Genomic DNA, 20,116 nt, shown 5'->3' with positions numbered 1-20,116 from the left:
GTCTGCCGCAGCAAGTCCTCCCACGTGGAATGAGCAACCTGTGCTGGGCAGCTGCCGCCCTTCAGAAGGGGCGTGGACAAGCCCGCCCTACAGTCTCACCTGGCCCTCCTCCCTCATCTCTATTCTGTGTCTGGCCTTGTTGGCATTTGACCCCTGGTTTAATCAGAATCTTTAAAAGATTGATTTTCACACTGATCTGGAGAAAATGTTGTTCTTAGCATTTGAGAGATGTCCCAACGGTGACCTTCTCCATGACCTCTCCTTTCTCTATAAAAAGAGATGCTGGCTGTGCTGAGACACGGAGGAGCACATTGCTGGAGGCGAAGGCAGCCTGGCCTGCAGGAGAAGGGGCCTCTAGGTGCTGCAAGGAGGCAGATGAGCCAGGGCCGAGCATCGTGGGGAGGAAAGGTCACGGGGAGGCGAGGGAACTGTGGGGGCCGGGTTGAGACCCCTGTTCTGGAGGAAGATTCATTTCTCCCTGCTAAGTCCTTCAAAACCTCTGCTTGAGGGATACTTCGTATTTTTTCTCTGTTCACATTTTCTCTGCATTTTGGCAGAGCCATAGAAAAGTCTAGGAGGGTCCACAGGGCCACATCAGAAGGCCGTTCCTGGGTGGTCACGACAATTCCCTGGAAGAGTATCACCTACCCTGTGGCCACAGGATGTTTGTCTGGCTGCCTTTGCCCTTGGCCTAGAAAGTGAAAAATGACCCAGGAAACGTCGGCACTCTTAGCGGGGCCAATGACAGGCACATGGTACACCACAGACAATAGTGAAAAGGGATCCCAGGGACACTGCAATCTTCCAGGCCTCTTCGCTCCCTGACTGCTGTGCCACTCTATAAAGAAAGATTAGGCTAAGTCAAACCAGAGAAGGCTCTCTGGATTCAAATAACATGAAAGATATGACATAAATAGAACTATAAATGAATCATGAGGCCAGTCTCTTTCCATTAATGCGTTCTTCCACTTGTTATATGGACACTTAGGTATTTTCTGTTGCTGATTTTACCTTATTAGGCATTGTATGTGCAGATCTAAGTTACACACAACAGCATTGTTGAGAAGAGGGCTCACACCACAAAAATCCCTTTAGAACAAATATGAAGTATTCTGTATCCTTTTATCACTCTTCCCTTGCATTGAAAACACTTAGAACTTGGTCGTCACTTACCATCTATGGAATAGATTAAATCGGACTACATTGTTCATTTTCCAGCAGGTCATAAAACGTTGTGAATATTTATTCAATTTATTATAATCAGCCAAATGGACTTAAAACATGTGGCAAATATCAATTCTAAATTTCTTTAACAAATCACAGGCTTTTAGTTGAAGATGGCAGATTGAACACATACCATTACCTTTGTTCTTTCTTATACTATAACAAGATAATAGTAAAGGGAATTTTTAAAACAAGCCATAAACCCACAGGGCAAAAAGAAAAGAAGAGCTCATCAGAGCAACAAAATTTTGGAAGCTGGAAAACAGAAGAATAATTGGTGATTTAGCTGGCAGTGGGGAAAATTCTAGAAGTAGGGTAACTGTGGGCCTGCAAACAGCACAAGTAAAGGACTGTTTAAGAATTTAATCTCCAAACCTCCTCCCTCACTTCAAGGAGCCCAGTTACTGCCCATTCCTCACCTTAATAGAAAATAAGAGATCCAGCATTTGAACAGTGGAAGTGTCAGAAAACATAAAAAACAGAGAGGAGGAAATAACCAAATAAATAATTTACAACAAGTCCCAGAAGTTAAGGACATGCATTCTCAGAGTGAAAGGGTCCTCTGAGTATCTTTCACTGAGTGCATGCACACACACACACACACACACACACACACACACACACACACACAAAAGATGTACATGAAGACACATAATCATGAGTTTTCAGAATACTGGAACAAAGAACAGACCCTAAAAACTACCAGAGAGACTAAAACAGGTTGATATACAAAGGCTCAAAACCAGACTGACATTTTGTTTCTCAGCAAAGGCATGAGAAGCCAGAAGAAAATAGACTAATGCATTCAAAATTAGGGAAGAAAATTATTTCAACCTATAAATCTGTGCCCAACCAAATTATTAATTAAAAGTGAGAAAAGAATAAAAGTTAAAATTTAGTTGTCTCAAGAAATTTACCTCCTATACACCCTTTCTGAAAAAGCTACTGGAGGACATATTCCACCAAAATAAGGGAGTAAACTATTGTTACCTAAAATTATGTTACAATAAACCATAATTCCAAGCAACCAGAATCTCTAATGATAACTAAAGAAAGTTTCTGGAATGAATGGTAAAGGGAAATTCTAGAAGGATGGTAAAAGGAGATTCCCAAATGAAACTTTTGCAGCAGGCTTAGAGGGCAACCTAACCAAATTGGAGCAGCTCAGAAGACTTCAGAAGAAATGCCAAAAGGACAAACTGATGGGATATCTGATAATTCTGAACTTACAGAAAGAATATTATAGAGCTCTGTAACTAGAACATAGAAAATGAAACAAACAAGAATAAAAAAGATAATTATAAACCACAAGGAAACTAGAACTGTGCCTAAAAGAAGGTGAATCTCATTAAGCATTAACGGCTCAGCTATGAAGAGTGGTCACATAGTCATAACAAACTAAGAAGACTATTATCTAGTCAAACTTATAATATAACTATTTAGGGAGGATAGAGGGGACTGGCTAGGTGGGGCTAAAAGAGACCTAAACCCTCCTCTTCTACACTCTGAAGTCAGTGGAGAATGCTTGCAACTGAAAAACCAAATAGCTGCCATCTAAGCAGGTTATTTAGAGACATTGAGCAAATATCAGGAACAGCCAAATTAATGGAAAGTAGTTGCCTCAGAAGAGTGGGGAATTAGTGTTGACGGGACTGGAAGATGACAGTTTTTCATAATAAGCCAAAAATAAACAATAGAAGAGCATGACACAAATTATCCACTTAGATTTACTGCTGCAAGAAACACACCTTGCATCGTGGTTCATGCCTGCAGTTCCAGCTACTCGGGAGGCTGAGGCAATAGAATTGCTTGAGCCCAGGAGTTGGAGGTTGCTGTGAGCTAGGCTGATGCCATGGCACTCTAGCCCAGGCAATAGAGTGAGACAGAAACCTCAAAAAAAAAAAAAAAGAAAAAGAAAAGAAAAGAAAAATACACCTTGCATAGGCCTAGATGTCAAATTGGGGTGGATAGTGATATATTTTCTCTCTTTAAGTCAAATAGTTTTCAATGTCTGGATTGTCATCAAATTTCAGTCCCAGATTCAGATTCAAACCAATTTTTCCTATACAAGTGATGAAATAGAACACAAGAAGTTGTCAAACCAAAGAAAAACTTTCTACACTCTAGAAGAAATTTTAAAAAGGCATACACCCAAATCATTCATAATTCTGCAGTAGTTCTAGCAAGAGCTTTAGCCACCTCTGCCTTAACTTTCTGAGACCACCATTCCCCACAACAGCAAATATTAATCCGACACTTCCTGCAAATATGGGATGTAGAAGGGTCATCTCATTCAATCCTCACAGCAACCTCTTAAGGTTAGGCTCACCCTCATTTGCCAGCAATCTGGGCTTGGTGAAGTTGAGGGCCTTGACCAAGATGGTATTTCAGCAGTAGGGGAGAGCTGGAATTTGAACTCGGGAAGCCTAGGTCTCGTTCCCTGTCCCCACACATTATACTACAGCTCCTCAGGGAGGTAAAGATGAAAAACCGACACCCAGTTTTGGTTGCCTCCCATGGGAATTTCTTTTCTCCATTACTTGAAGCCATTAGAACAGGTATGTTAGAGACTATAGACAAAGAGGGGAATAGCTGAAGGCTGAGAGACAAAAAAGCAGCAACCACAGCTAAATTTAAAAATAAGCTGCTCCTAAGAGAATCAGGGTAAGTAATCCAAGCAGAAAGGAATTATTATAAGGACTATAGATATGGATATGGTGTGGATATATTCTAGGTATGGACATGTTCTAGGTGGAACAGAATCAGATAATACTGAAAGTACTTGTCCATTTGGATACTTCAGCTGACAAAAATAAAATAAAACACCATACAGCTCATTGGTGATTAAATGTTTCACTTTTTCACAAACATGAACACACTCGTCTTCTGCGTTCTATATGGTCTTCACTTCTCAGTCAGGGGTCTTTTATCTCTAGCTAAAGGCTGGCAACCACAGGGCTCAGACCCAGAACACATTTACTGGCAGAGAGGGGTGTGTTAGCACCTCTGCATCAAAACAAGAGTCTCTTTGCATCTGTTGGCAGGTGTCACCCCAGCCAGAGCAGGTTGATGAGAGGACAGCTCACATTCCATACGTAGCACTTTGCAAAATGACCTCAGGGAAGAAAGACAAGTTACTCTGGTGAAGAGACCAGAATAGGGATCCTGGGAGAAAACTAACAGTGAGTGATTCTGCCCTTGACCTCATTAATCAATAATACAGATGGCGCAGATGACAGAAGCCCATCCGTTGGCCGATTCCTCCATCGATGCAGCCAGAGGCTCTATTTTCCCCCTATAGCTCTAGGAATCCCTCCCAGCTGGAATTTCATCTTGATATTTCTGTTTCTATTTCTGGAGTGCATTTCTCACATTCTCTATTGAACATGCAGCTTCAGTTTCCTCCTTATAATTTCATTTAGTTTTGAGTGGCATAATGCCAAAAAAAAAAAAAAAATCACACTTCCCAAACAACATACTCTCCTCTCTTCTGGAATTCTGGCTCCTTCTAGGAAGCTAAAAGTGATTGTTTATGACAAAACTATATATTTTCTGTATATGGATATGTATTGTATTTCTATATATAGCCATTTATAGATATGATAACATACATACAGTATATAGAGAGATAGGTGTGTATATATAATATAATATTTATGACTATTTTTCTTGATGAATAATGGAATTTGACATTGCAGGCACAGTTTGAAAGGCACAAATACCTTCAATTTGTGAGTACTTGCCTTTAAAAAAAACCTACTGAAGCAGACAAAACACCATAATAGTAACATGACATAAAACATAAAACTGCTATCGTCTCAGAGAAATGTTGTTATTTTCACACAAATTTCATGGAAAAAGGATTTGAAAAATCATAACATCAATTTCGTTCCAAGCTTTTGAGCTGACACAATTTCTACAGCCAATTCTCATCTCAGGAAACACAGCCACAGAATCTGGAGTTAGGATCGGGCTCTGGGTTGTCCCTAAAACAATCTGAGGACACCACGCGGTACCGTTCAGACGGGCCTGATGTGGGGTTTCTTCCCACAGCGAAGTCTTGGCACTACCGTCTGTTGGTTCATTATTCAAGAACACTTTTTAAATATTTCTGTGCTGAGAAAAATCACTGAAATACAAATGCCTCCGGCTTTCTAGAAGTGCACTATTGAAAATGGACAGTGATAATTGGGCTATGTAATAGGACAATAACAAGCTTTTGCAAAATACAATGAGTTTCTGCTTATTAATCTTCCCAACCAGGAACATAAAATAAATTCATATTTTAAATTTTAATTCTTTTCCCAAGAAAACTCATTTTGAGTTCTAGTTTTGTGTGAGGAGAACAAATGACAAGTAAACAAGCTGCTACTGGCGATATATTTAAATAAAAATGAGGCCACATCAGGACAGTGCGGACATAGAATAATCTCTTGAATGCTCTTCATTGATCTTGCTGAACAATAACCACGGATACCCATAATGACCCGGAGACGCTGTGGGACTCAGAAGTGCCTTCTCAATCATCCATGGCATTATTTGCAGCAGTTTTCATGTTAAACGTAAGTTACTGCCTGCGAGGGCTTCAAAATTTGGTAGTTCAGAGTGTTCTCGCACACATTAGAATTCACAGGGAGTCAGCTCTGCTGCAGGGAAGGAAATGCTGGACTTGTGGTCACAGGGCTGTCGCCTGCTGTGGCCTGGAGCCCTGCGCTTGCTCTGGGGACCAGCTGCAGGGGCGTCTGCAGTCACTGCCAGGCACTGATGTGCCAGCACCTAGCACAGCATTTGCCACTACTAAGTACTTAATACAAGTTTACTGAATAAATGTAGGGCAATTAGGGTAATTGCATTTAATCAGGTGTGTGTTAGCTTAGATTCACCCAAAAACAGACCCAGGTTTGAGTGCAAATAGTTTATTTGGGGAGGTGATTCTAGGAAGCACTGGTAGGGGAGCAGTGGAGGAAGGAAGATGACAACCATGTTATGGCAGTGGGTGACGGGGGCTCAACCTAAGTGGGGACCTCTGGGAGACCGTGCAGAACATGCCCCTCCCCTTGTCTCCCGCACGGGGAGAGGGAGCTGGGGAATTGGTCCACCCACTCCCGTCAGTTACTGAGGTTGAGGGTTGCACCCGGGAGTGTTAATTCCCTGGCACTTCCTACCCCAAGGGCAGAAAACATGGACTTCAGTGACTAGGAAGAGCCCTCAGACAAAGAAATGCAGGTTTTGGCAGGCGGAAGTCAGGGCAGTGGGAACAGAACTGGTAAAGGTGAGGGCTCATGCATAGGGCACTGGCAGTGTCTGCTGTACCCAAAAACATGGGTGTACACAGTAATCCAATAATCAGAGTAAGCATTCCCACTAGCACGCACGCACACACAACACACACACATGCAGGGTTTTGTAATCTTTAAAGTACAACCCAATCCCATTTATATAAGACTCAAAAGCAGGCCACACTAATTCCTGCTGTTTTAAGTGAGGAATCGCACTCTCCTTGAGGCAAGGACGGAGTCTTTAAGGGAACTCAGGGGTCTCCCAGAGGCCAGGACCCTTCTCTGTCTTGCTCACGATGCTGGTGCCTAAGTGTGCTGAGTTTGTGAAATGCCGTGAGCTATACTCAGTACATGTGCACTTTTCTGAGTGTATGTGGGACTTCCACAATGTTACTCAAACAAAATAAAACACAAATGCAATTACAGTGTTAGTTGTTATTAACATTACACATTAACTTTAATAGTAACTACTCCATCACAACTTGAGATTGGCTTATTAGTAAAGTTGCCAGATAAAATATAGGAAGTCCAGTGAAATCTGAATTTCAGGTACATACCAAGTGATTTTTTAATATAAGCATATCTCAAGTATCACATGGGACAAAAGTATACTAAAAATACATTCATTGCTTCTTTGAAATTAAAATTTAATTGGATGTCCTATATTTTTATTTGCTAAATCTAGTAACCCTACTTCTTAGATTTTGAGTATTGATTAGAATAAGTATTTTGCCTTTCTTGGGTGAGCACAAGATGGGAAGTTTAGTGATTTTGGAACAAATATTCTTAAGGCAACAGGAAAGTTGAACCTTTTCTATATTGCCTATTTATCTCATGTTGGATGTTGACCACTGTTTTATTCTGGTTATTTGGCCTGGTTAGGGCTTTATTTTTTCTTTGTTTCTTGTTAATTGAAATATTGATAGCAGCCAACATGTACATTATTAGTATTTTCAGGGGCATCTCTACAACACCAAACTTTTGGCTTCTCTTGGAAAAATCAGCAGGCCAGGCAGCCTGTGTCACTGTGGAGTGGCTCAGTGGCGCCCCCTTTAGGTGGGACGTGCCTTCTCCAGTTTGCGTTGCTTTCCTCTGCTCTTCCTCACCCCCAGCTCCAAAGCCAGAGTCAACTGCCATAAGCTACTCTCTTTCTCTTACTGTTTTCCTTAGACCTGACCACTGCGCTCATTTATTCTATAGAACTTAACCCTGGAGGAATATGAGTTTGCGATCCCTGACTGAGAATAATCATATTGATTAGTATCAACTATGCTGAACACAACCAGCTGCTGTTTCTTGAAAGTTCGACATAGTGCTCAGGGCTTCCTAAACATTTTCTGCGCTACGCACCCCGCGACACCCTGCAGACCCCTTTTCAGAATAGTATGTTAAAAGGCATAAGATAAATAACATAAAATTACTAAGAAACTGATTTGTTGAAAACCAGTTTTCAAACATTGAAAAATGGAGATACGTTAATGTATATGTTTCTTTATTACCAAGAGTCGGTAAGTTCCCTTATTATAAGTAGAGTTATTCATTCTGAAATAGTGGGGAATGAGAGAGATTCGAGATACCTGCCCAATGGCTGTAACACAGCACAAATTGTCTTACATTTCTATTGGAGATGACATCACAGGTACTGCCAATACAATGAGATGAAATGCTAGATAGAAGTGCTCAGTAAAAATAAAGATGTAACATTTTTCTCACTCAGGTTCACCCACACCCTAATCTAGTTTGTGGAGAGGGAAACCCTGAGGTTCTACTCCTTCTTAGTTTCTGGCACTGGGTCATTTAATTGTCCTCCAGTAGGAAGAGGACAGGAGGTGATGCAGCTGTCAGTCCACTCTGGCTGTGTTGCTAAGGACTCAGGTGGAAGAGGCTGAAACGAATGGCAAAAACACTGTTTGGGGCTATCTGTAGATTTCGATCGTATGTGCTGTTCTTTTCATCCATTATCATAGAAAGAAAGTTGGCTATGTTTATATAGTTTTGCAAGAAGAATTAAAGTGGCTCACAACATTCATTCTCTTATCTCAGACTGATAAGTGCAGAATTGGAGTCATTCCTCTGAGGACAGAATAGACACTCTCTCCACAGCTAAGTGTGTGCCTTCTGCTATTTACCCCAAGTGATACGGGGACAGCAGCACATGAGCGTCGCCTGGGACCTTGTTAGAAATGCAACTCTCAGGCCCCCAATTCCAGACTTGCTGCATCAGAATCAGCATCTTAACAAGATGCCCCCATGACTCATGTGCACATTATGGTGTGCGTAATGCTCGCTTAGAGGACAGAGAATTTCAGCGTCTGAGTCACACCTATGAAGTTTGAAATACAAAGATCAAGAGGCTGGTGAGGCAGCCCACAGCACGGAGCTCTGGGCGTTATGCAGGGCGTACAGACAGCCATCTAGAAGCTTTGGGCTAGGTTGCAACTCTCCTGCTCGTATGGGGTTTCTTACTTCCTCTATTCCAAGCACCAGCCCTGCATGAGATGCAGGGGGAAATCATCCCTGTGTGTAACGCACAGCTCCACGGCAGAACAGTCCTGCTCCCTGTATGCTCTTCTACTCCCTCCACTGAAAAGACAGTATAAAGAGCTCCAAACCAGAGTCTTACTGACTTTATTGTTAAATGTAAACCCTTCAGGTTAGTAGCCAGATATATGCAGGGGCAAATATTTCCTCATTTTATCAATTATAGTAGCTACAAGGGCAAGTTCTAGCTTGAGGGATCATTTTGGTGTCCTGATCTGTAACATACCGTCATAGCACTTGGTCTCCAAAATGGTGTGAGGCTTTTTGGCCTTTAAAGTGTTGATGGAAAAGGAAGTTAATATACAGGGCTGTCCGGAAAGTATCCAGCCCTGTAATATGTTCTTGTTATATTAATAGTGGCTGGATACTTTGCAGACAGCTCTTGTATATCAAGTGAGTTCTGAAATCAGACAGCTAAGACCATGTATTTGAATTTAAGCTTCTGGAAGTAAGACCCTCCTTAAAATACATACACGAGTACATTAGCATTTGGTGTCTATAATATCACCAGCATGCAGAAGCTGATATTTTTCATGGTGTTAGAGAGCCGGTAATGGAATCACAGGGGACGGATGCTCCATTTCCCTCTCGTCTCTCTGAAAATTAAAACGCTGACAACAGAGGATGTAGAAAAACAGGAGGGCCAGCGATTTTCAGTTCACAGGCTTGGATATGGATTGACAAGTTTCTGTTTCATACCTGGAAGGATCCAAGGTTCTCTGGTTTCACCGATTAACAAAGAAGAACAAAAGTTGATGGTGCACTTTCAATATTAAGATTTCTACCTACTGTTTGAAAAGGAATGGGGCTTTTGCAATATCAGGAGCTGATCTGACTTAAAATGGAGTATGCGTTCAAAGTGAATGTGGGTGACCCCCACGCACAATCAAAACCCTTCTGGGTATGTGGTGGGAGCTAGGGATTGGACAGGAAGCACCTGTCTGCTCCCAGGTGTGGGTGCAGGCCACTCTCTTCTCTTAGGAGCATACAGTGATATTTTTACACCAAAAAATACTGGTTGCTATGTCTATGTGCTCATCTGGCTCCAGTTGATCTTCAGACAATCTATTTTAAGTAATTTCTATGACTCAGGGTAGGGAGAGCAGGTGACATTCATGAGCCAATTCTGCATCCAGGGCAAACTGAATACAAGAACATTTCCTTTAATGTGTGCTTGTGAGAATGTTTCCCCCTGCATTAAAGAAATTGAGAATTAAAACATGGTAACGCATCAATAACACATCTAGGCTTGATCCGTGTTAAACAATAAAGCAGAGAGCTGAGGGAACTGGGAGACGAAGGCAGCCAGTAAATCAACCACCCAGCAAGGAACCCTTCCCCAAAGAGCTGAATATATTTTAGCTAAAAACCTGGGGAGAGGTTACGTTATCTAACTATTTATGTTAATTTTTCAGTTTGTGGATGAAGACCATATAGGTGGAGAGCAGTTAGTACCTTAGCTGTTCACAGGACCAGAAATGTAATCAAATTGCAGGGTGGAAAGCACAGTGGTAGGGATATGGGCTTATGTTGTGCAGAGGGAGCTGAGACAGGGAGAATGGGCTCCATGAGCAACCTCCTCACCCTCATTGCCCCCAACCTGTTACAGTGCATGGCCTGGAGGCCCGAGCTTCTCTCCACCTTCACCCTTACCGAGCTCTTCCTTATTTCAGTTCTCCACCTGGAATGGTAATATTTACCCACACCAGACCCTCAGAAATGTGTAAGGGTCCATGCAAAAACATATGAGAAGATCTAGAATTCTGGAATGAAAAGGAATATCGTGCATGTATGCATTAGGAACAAAGCATTTGCAAACAGTGGCTTTAACTGCAGCACCCTATCTCACCCCTAGGAAAGCAAAGACCTCTCTGAATGATTTGGGGCCGTCAGGGTCCTCCTGTCTCCCAGGAGGTCATGGGCTACATTTAAAAATTGGTTCTTACAGGCCAAACACTGTGCCAAGCACTTTCTGTGCCCTTTTTTCTTACAATCTTCTAATAGTCTCATTTCACAGATGAGTAAACTAAGGCTTAGTGAGATTCACAGAATGACCCTTTTGTCTTTCAAGACTGGAGGTGCAATTTGTATAGATGTGCATGACACATGCAACCAAATGCACCTTTAGAAAATTTGTCTTAAACATTTTATGATTGTGTTTCTTTTGTTTGAAGGAAAATACATTTAAATTTTCTTGCCAGTCCTTCTATCCAATTTAAAACTCCAGACAATGACCAGATTTTACTAACCTTGTGCCTAAGGTAAAAGTGAAGCTATATGACCTCTAAGGCCAGGCCATAAAAGGCTATCCAGCTTCTACCTATTCTCTGGGGACACGGGCATTTGGAGCCTGAGCTCCCATTTAAATCGTCTGACTACCCTGAGGGTGCTCTCCCGTGAAGAAGCGCTGGCCTCGGGGAGAGGCCACATGTAGGTCTGGCCCATAGACCCAGCTGAGGTCCTGGTTGACAGCCAGCGCCAGCCACCAGTCACATGAGTGAACAAAACTTCAGATGATTCAGCCCCAGCCTCTGAGTCTTCCCAGCTATAAAATTAAGCCCAGCAATTCCATACCTCTTGTTTTATACTGAGGGGACTCCCAAGGTAAATTTTTATTACAAATATAAAAGGGATATTAAAACAGATCTATTTTATAAGCAGAGTGATGGATGGCAACACTGCTGGAGTGTGGCCTCTGAGTTAATCCTAAGGAATACATGAAATGCTCTGTGACTGCTCAGAATCTCATGCACAGAAATGGGGTTTCCATCGCTGTTGTGCAGGACTGGAGAGTGCCAGGTGTCTCTCCTTTCTGAGTATCTGGACACGCACCCGCCTCACGGGGCACAGCAGGATGGGGCAGTGGTTTCAACCTCTGCTGTATGTTGGAATCACCTGGGGGTGCTTTTAACAATCCCCGTGGCCAGGCCACAGCCCAGCTCAGCTAAACCAGGCATGAGGATTTCATAAATCTCCTAGGTGATTCCAACATGCAGCCAAGGTTGAGGGGGGCCCAGGAATCTGTATTTATCAAACAGACCCAGGTCATTCTTACAATGGGCTAAGTTGGGTGATCACTAGCAAGCAGCCAACCACGTGGGTTCTGCAGTTATTCAGACCTGGTTCAGAATATAAATGGTACTTAAGGGTCTATGATGAGAAGCATCTGTCCCTTGCTTCACCCCTCCTATGTCCCAGCAGTATACATTTTTGGGTCTTTTGGTTCTTATTTATATAATGCCAACTAAAAGAATCATAATGAATCTTTCTAGATTTATCTACTATAGATATCAGCTATTAAATCCCACTATGAAAAATGAAGATTTAGCTAATTTATATTACTCCCTGCATCCTCTTACATCCCTAATTATTTGATAGTTATGTAATAATTATCAGGGCTAATGTATCTTTGAAGGTTCTCCCTCCATTGCATATTCCATTAGCTTTCAGGAGTATCTCTGGAGTCTGTACCAGGCAGAACAAGGATGTTGACATTGCTTCCTTCCAGCCTCCTTCTCACCCAACTTGGTGCTTTTAATCTTCTCTCAGATACAACTTGATTTTTACCTTGTCAATATTAAAAACATTTACATTCTAGTATATTGCCATCTTTCAGTTGTCTATGCTTTATCTAGGGTTGACTCTGGATAAATGATAAATAGCAGTTATATTATTACTACTAGTAAGTGACTATTGCTCACTGGAGAGCCAAAGTGTGTGCTAAGAACATTTCTTATGGGTTCAACGTTATGACCCACTTGCTATTCAAAAGGGTAGGTTCTTATATTAAGATAAAATAGAGTGTATTATCTGAAACATCATCCTTAAAAAAAATTATGCTTTATGTCTCTCAAGTGTCTATTTTGGTCGTCATGATATCAAAAGGACTATTTTGGTCTTTTTCATGATTTTTTTTTTTTTATATTTTGGAAGTCACTTTTAAATTTTTTAAAAAGAATGTCTTTTTTACTAATTTTTTTGTAATAGCAGCTTGTTCTTCTTTTATGGCTTTGGTATCCTTGTGAAGCTCTCTGAGGATACTAATTAAAACTTTTAAAAAGTTGATTTCTATTACCGGAATTATCTTTGGTTACTTGGTAGGCAGCTGTTCTGTTTACTCATTTTGATCTTTCCTTCGGGAAGGATCCTCAAATGCCTGGCCGTCTCCAGAAGCGTGCTCATACATACGGAGCAGTGGCTGAGATGAGGATGTGGCAAGTAGCACATGTGTCCTTTGTAGGTGCCTAGTCCTTCTTGCCCACATTCATCTGGATGGGAAGGCCGACTGCTGGCTCTGCAAAGGTAAATAGGATGTGCAGAGAGGCAGGCTTTCCCTTAGGGGCTGTGGTCAGTATTGTAGGCTCAGGGCTTCTAAAAGCCAAAATTAAGAGGCGATGTCATACTTGACTGTGCCTGTCTCCCAGTCAGACTCCTGTAGGACATTGGACATTGGAAAGGTTCAGAGATATCTCTGTGGTTTCTCTCACAGTTACAAACTTCCCTAGATACATCTTAATTTGCTTTAAACACCAGCCAGTTTTTTTTCTGGCCCTGCTTTGGGAAAGCCATTAGCCAGTGGATAGTGATGAGAAAGGACCAACTGGTTCACTTTTTTCCATGGTATGGAGGTTTTCAATCAGGGTCACAAATCCGTTGACACTCCTATCATCAAGAGTTGGGCATCTATGTCCCCTTCTCTTGAATAAGGGTGGATGTGTGGCTTTGTGAGCAATAGAGTATGATGGAAGTGGTGTTATGTGACTCTTGAGGCCAGGTCATAAAAGGCCTTGTAATATCTACCTTATGTTCTGGAACACTCACTCTGAGTCCTAAGCTGCCATGAAAGTACCTGACACTCTGAGGCTGCCATGATGTGAGGAAGCCCAAGCCACAAGGAGAGACCACACCAAGGTGCTCCAGATGAAGTCCCAGCTGAGCCCCGCCTTCAAGTGCCCCCAGTCTAGGTGCTGAACATGTGAGTAAAGAATCTTCCAGATGATTCCAACCCCATCCACTCAAGTACCTCCAGCTATTCCAGTATTTCCAGTGGAGTCCCTAGACATTGTGGAACAGAGGTAAGCCATCTCTGCTCTGCTCTGTGCAAATTTCTAGACCACAGACTCATTAAGCACAATTAACTGCTGGTTTTTTAGACCACTAAGTTTGGGGTGGCGAGTTACATAGCAGTAGATTCCTGGGGCACAAAGATAGCCCTTTAATTACGCTCATTAGTCCTCCATCAATCTACTCACACACCACATCTCTTGATTCTGTGCCAGAAGATCTGAGAGCTTGTCTAGGATTCATGTCTCTTATCACTACTTGGACTCTTTCTTGTGTGTGTTCTAAAGTGAGGATTTCCACGCTCTGGATCAGTCACATCTTATTTTTGTCCTTTAAATTCATTAAAATTTCTAGGCCACTCTTGGTATGCCTTCCTGGTCTCTGAGTAATGATGGATTCATAGCCTTTGTGTATCATGGCTGTTATTTCAAGGAGCTTGTAGACAGGGGAGGTAAATGTTCCTTCTGAGAACCACCTGTGGGGCCCTTCAGAGAAGGAGACAGATCCTTCACTCAAAAATGGGTACATTTCACAGATACTGATGAATTGGAAATAGGCTGTGGCTATGAGGTACCACATGTACAAATATGAAAAATATAGTCAAGTGTCTTTTTTCTAAGTCCACACGCCATGAAATTGATTAGATTAATTTTCTTCTATCTTGGTTGAGTGACATTTTATTGATTGATTGACTTTTAAATGAAAAATTTGAAGTATAATTTATAAGCAATAAAATACACCCATATAAAATGTGGTATGCCCATGTAACCACTACCACAGTCAAGATATAGAACATCCTATCACCAGAAAAGCATTCCCAGTTGCTTCTGGTCAATCACCCCATCCATCCCCACCCAGTCGACCACTGACCTGTTTTCTATCACCATGGATTAACTTTTACTGTTCCAGAACTTCATATAAGTGAAATCATACAGTCTGTATACTTTTGCATCTGCTGTTTTCACTCAGCTTACTTTTGAGCTTTTGCTATTGCTGAGTGGTGTTACATTTGTTCATCTGTTTACTTATTGATAGATATCTGGGATGTTACCAGTTTTGAGGTGTTATTATTAACAATTCTAGGAACATTTCGGTACAAGTCTTTTGATGGACACCATGCAGGTGTTTTAGATCTATTAATATATATTTAAAAGCCCTTTGTTTCCTTCTTCAAGGGACTAGAGTCTTGCCAGCAGAATTTCTGGTGCCAGCTGTGCAACCAGAATCCATAAATGAGAAAACTCTGGCTCCCAGGAGTTGGAGGGAATGAGCTAACCATATCAAAAGTGGTCTGTGAAAAATCAAAGCCAGCATTACTGAACTGAAAAAGTTGACTCAGGCATGCTTTGTTAATAAGCATTTGAAAGAGGTAGGCAGCTTCCCTTTAAGTGGCACATAAACCACGGCTACCAGGAGCAAAACCTGAAAATGCTTCCCCTTTGACTGGTGATGTCTCGTACTGAGGAATGGCCGTGCCTATAAAAATATTGCTGAGTAGGGAACTTGGAAGGAAACAGAAGGCACAGAAAGCTGTTTTTTTTTTTTTTCTTATACACATGTGAACTATTTTATAGCAGATATAGAAAGAGGTGGGAAGGGGTGCTGGACAACTTCCTGTAAAAACAGTAACAGCAGCGGCATTTTATTGAATATTTATGAATGCCAGGCACCATCCTAAGGATTTTTCTCCGAATGCTTTAATTAATTTAATTTGCACGCAACTCTTTAAGATAGGTGCTTGTTAGGGGCTGAGTTGTGTCACCCCCAAATTCATAAATTGTCATCTTCACCTGTAATAACCTCAGAATGTGACTGTATTTGGAAATAAGATCTTTAAGGAGGCAATTAGGTTAAAATGTGGTCATTACGGTGGGCCCTAATCTGATATGACTGGCATCCTTATGAGAAGAGGAAATTTGGACCCAGATATGTGCAGGGGGAGGAGACAGGGAGAAGATGGCCAGCTACAAGCCAAGGAGAAAGGTTTCAGAAGAAGCAAACCCCACCAATACATTAATCTCGAACTCCTAGCCTCCAGAAGTGTGAAAAAATAAATTTCTGTTATTTAGCCGCCCAGTCTGTGGTATTATATTATGGCAGTCCTAGCTGACTGATGACGTGTTACACAGTATTATCCCCATTTTACAGACATGGACAACCAAGGGTCATGGTAAATTGCTAAATTTGTATATGCCCAGGAATGGAGCCAGATGAATGACTCAAAAGTCCTTGTTTATAAACATTATATACAAACTAGGGCACAGTGGCTCATGCTTGTAATCCTAGCACTCTGGGAGGCTGAGACAGGAGGATTGGTTGAGCTCAGGAGTTCGAGACCAGCCTGAGCAAGAATGAGACCCCGTCTCTACTAAAAATAGAAAAAAAAAAAAAATTACCCTAGAGTCGTGGTGCCTGTAGTCCCAGCTAATTGGAAGGCAGAAGCAAAGGATTGCTTGAGCCCAGGAGTTTGAGGTTGCAGTGAGCTACGATGACACCACTGTACTCTATCCAGGGTGACAAAGTGAGACTCTGTCTCAAAACAAATAAGCAAACACAAAACACCTATATGTTTTCTTCAAGGCATAAAAGTAAAATGGAAGGTGGGTTCCTATCCTGTGAGACTTCACGACTCACTGTGAAGACAAACTCCTGCATGGGGGAGTTTGGTCCATGCCATCGAAGCCAAACAGAGCCAGGCTGAGCATTTTTTTAAAAACTGTCTAAGATGGGGAGCTTGGAGACTTTCAACACACCAGATCTGTTGTCAGGGATGCCCAGCCTGCAGCACAATTTTTCTTCACCCCTGAAGTAAGCTCTGGAGTGATGTAAAGGATGTGTCTGATGCTCCCCAGCCTGGTGTGGGCTGCTGAGCAATGGCCCCCAACGATGTCCGCATCCTAATCCCCAGAACCTTAACATATGTTAGTTTACATAGTAAGAGAGACTTTGTAGGTTGATTGAGTTAAAGGTCTTGAGATGGGAGGTTATCCTGGGTTATCTGGGTGGGCTTTAGGTAATCACGAGGGTCCTTGTAAGCGGGGGACATGATGATGGAAGCAAGAGGCTGGAAGGGGCTACAAGCCAAGGAATGTAGGTGGCCTCGAGAAGCCAAAAAAGGCAAGGAAACAAATTCTCCACAGAAGCTTCCAGAAGGAACACAGACTTACTGACACCTTGATGTTAGACTTCCAACCTCCAGAACTGTAGGAGAATCCATGTGGATTGTTTTAAGCCCCTAAGTTTGTGGTAATTTGTGATAGAGGCAACAGGAAACTAACACACTCGTCCTCCACACACGGTAAACCAAGGGCACAGTTCCAGTGCCTGTCATAAGGTAAGAGGCTGTGGCCACTGGGGCCCCAAAGCCCTGCAGTCGAGGCTGTGCATGGGAGTGAGTGAATGAATCCACCGTATCTTCTGACTCGCCCAGCAATCCTGTGCAGGTTCACGTGGTTACTCCCATTTTCCAGAGAAGGAAATGGAAGCTTAGAACAGCAAAGGGACTTGCCCAAGGTCCCATGGTTGAGAGTGGCAGAGTCAGATTCAGACCCACATTTCCCAAAGTCCGCCCACATTTTTTTGCCTTTTAAAAAATTGTGGTTATACACACACACACAATTTTTGACTTACAATGGTTTGACTTATGTTTTTTTTTTACTTTACAGGGTGCAAAAGTGCTATGCAGTCAGTAGACACTGTACTTCCAATTTTGAATTTGATCTTTTCCTGGGCTAGTGATATGTGGTACGATACTCTCTCGCGATACTGGGCAATGGCAGCAAGCCACAGCTCCCAGTCGGCCACGCGATCATGAGGGTAAACAACTGATAGGTTAGGTTTATTAAATACGTTTTTGCCTTATGATATTTTCAACTTATGATGAGCTTATTGGAATGTAACCTCATTGTAAATCAAGGAGCTTCTGTACTCTCTAAAAAAAGAAAAATTGGAAGGGTTGATGTATTTTGGCTTTATTTTAGACTTTCCATGATGAATATGTCCTTCCATTACTTTGCAAAACAATACAATGTTTTGACTCATCTTTCACATTTTATAATAAAATACTTATACTCTATGTTCCACACTACACTGACATGGTCATGGTGATTATGTTCTATGTAGTGAAGGCAGTTGTCGATGTAATTTTTTGGCTTTTATCTCCAAGCAGCTAGCGTGTTCCATCCACATGATTAACTCCTTGAGGGCCAGCACCTAAGTTCCAAGAGGCTGTTTTCAGAGCATCATCCATTGAGGCCCATCCCTCCTTGCTGTGTGAGTTCCGGGGCCTGTTTTCGTTCTTGGAGAATGCCTACCTCACCAGCCCCATGTACAAGGCTAGTCCTTTTCCACTGTAGCCTGATTAGATACATTAAAAATCTTTTCAGTTTAATGGAGTTTAGCTTATGTCATAGCTATGAAAATGAAGTTAAAGAAGAAAATGAGGTTTCATATATTGTTGAGTCAAATGGATGAGAATGACTGTAATCCTGTTGCAGAAAAGAACACCTTTTAGCTAAAGAATATGTGGGGCCAGCTATATTTTGTTACTGTCTGGAATTCCATTCTAGAACTAGAATTTGGATCCTTTTCTTTCTCCAATGGTCTACTTGATTCTAACTTGTTATTTAACTTCACCATCAGAATGTCTTTCAAAACCAAGCCAGAATTATGTGGTCAGCATAAGTGGCAGATGACCTGAGGATTCCAGTAATCGACTCAGCAAATTCATGTCACATGTCTCAGGTCATTTGGGTCACTCAAGTCAAACATGGAGGGACCTCACGAGTATTTGGGTGGCTTCTTGTCGTCACAAAACTTACTGTTATTAATATTATAATTGGACAGAAATATTCAAAGTCACAAGCTGTTTTAATCTTACTGAATATTTTCTGACTTTGTGTAATGCTTTAACCTGTGACTCTCTCCCTCATGCCCATCTGGACAACTTTACTGAATGGAAGCTCTCATGAATATAAACCAAAGTGCTTTTCACAGGGTCTCTTGTTCCATAAACCTCTGAGATTATTTCTCCCTATTCATCATTTTTATACTTATGTAATTTAAATTCTATACCAGAATTAAGTGGTTATGCACCAACATTACAATACTACAGGACTTTATTTGTCTATGTATTTATTTTTATCAGAAAGCTTCATATGTGTATATATTTTTGTGCTGCTATCTAGCATCCTTTTGTTTCAACTTAAGGACTCCCTGTAGTATTTATTGTAGGGCAAGTCTAGTGGTGATGAACTCCCTCAGCTTGTGTTTATCTGAGAAAATCCTCATTTCCCATTCATTATTGAAGGACAGCTTTTCTGCATAATATTCTTGGTTGGCAGTTTTTTTTTTCTTTTAGCACTTTGAATATATCATGACACTTTGAATATATTTTCCCACTTTGAATATATTTTCCCTTCTGAGGGAGAAGCTATATGTTGGGAGTTTTCTTCTGGCCTGTAAGGTTTCTGGTGAGAAATTCATTGATGATCTTACGGATTCTCTCTTGTATGTGACAAGTTGCTTTCCTCTTGTTGCTTTCAAGATTTGCTGTCTTTAATTTTGACAGTTTGATTATAATGTGCCTTGGTGTAGGTCTCTTTGGGTTAATCACAGTTGGAGTTCTTTGAGCTTCTTGAATTTGTATGTCCATTTTCTTCCTCAAATTTGGGAAGTTTTTGATCATTATTTCTTCAAATAGGCTCTCTGCCCTTTCTTTCCCTATTCTCCTTCTAAAACTCCCATAATGCACATATTGGGCCACTTGATGGTGTCTTATAAGTCTCTTAATCGCTCTTCACTTTTCTTCATTCTTTTTTCCTTTCTGCCCCTATGACTTGATAATTTCAAGTGACCTGACTTCAAGTTTCTGATTCTTTCTTCTATTGGGTACAGTCTGTTTTTTATCTTCTCTGGTGAAATTTTCAGTTCAGCTATTGTATTCTTCAGCTCTAAAATCTCTGTTTGGCTCTTTTTTATAGTTTCTCTCTCTTTGTTGATACTCTCAT

The 20,116-nt window shown here is 41.5% G+C and overlaps 1 protein-coding gene across 2 annotated transcripts in view; it reads right to left on the bottom strand.

The window, feature by feature from the left end:
• Positions 1 to 20,116, bottom strand: part of SLC24A3 (solute carrier family 24 member 3) — a 457,347-nt gene that overhangs the window by 59,321 nt on the left and 377,910 nt on the right. The gene's annotated exons all lie outside the window — the stretch shown is intronic.

The sequence above is a fragment of the Lemur catta genome, chromosome 17 (assembly GCF_020740605.2).
Source record: "Lemur catta isolate mLemCat1 chromosome 17, mLemCat1.pri, whole genome shotgun sequence".
Taxonomy (NCBI): Eukaryota; Metazoa; Chordata; class Mammalia; order Primates; family Lemuridae; genus Lemur; species Lemur catta.
The sequence above is the reverse complement of the archived record's forward strand: the minus strand, read 5'-3'. Positions and strand labels throughout refer to the sequence as shown.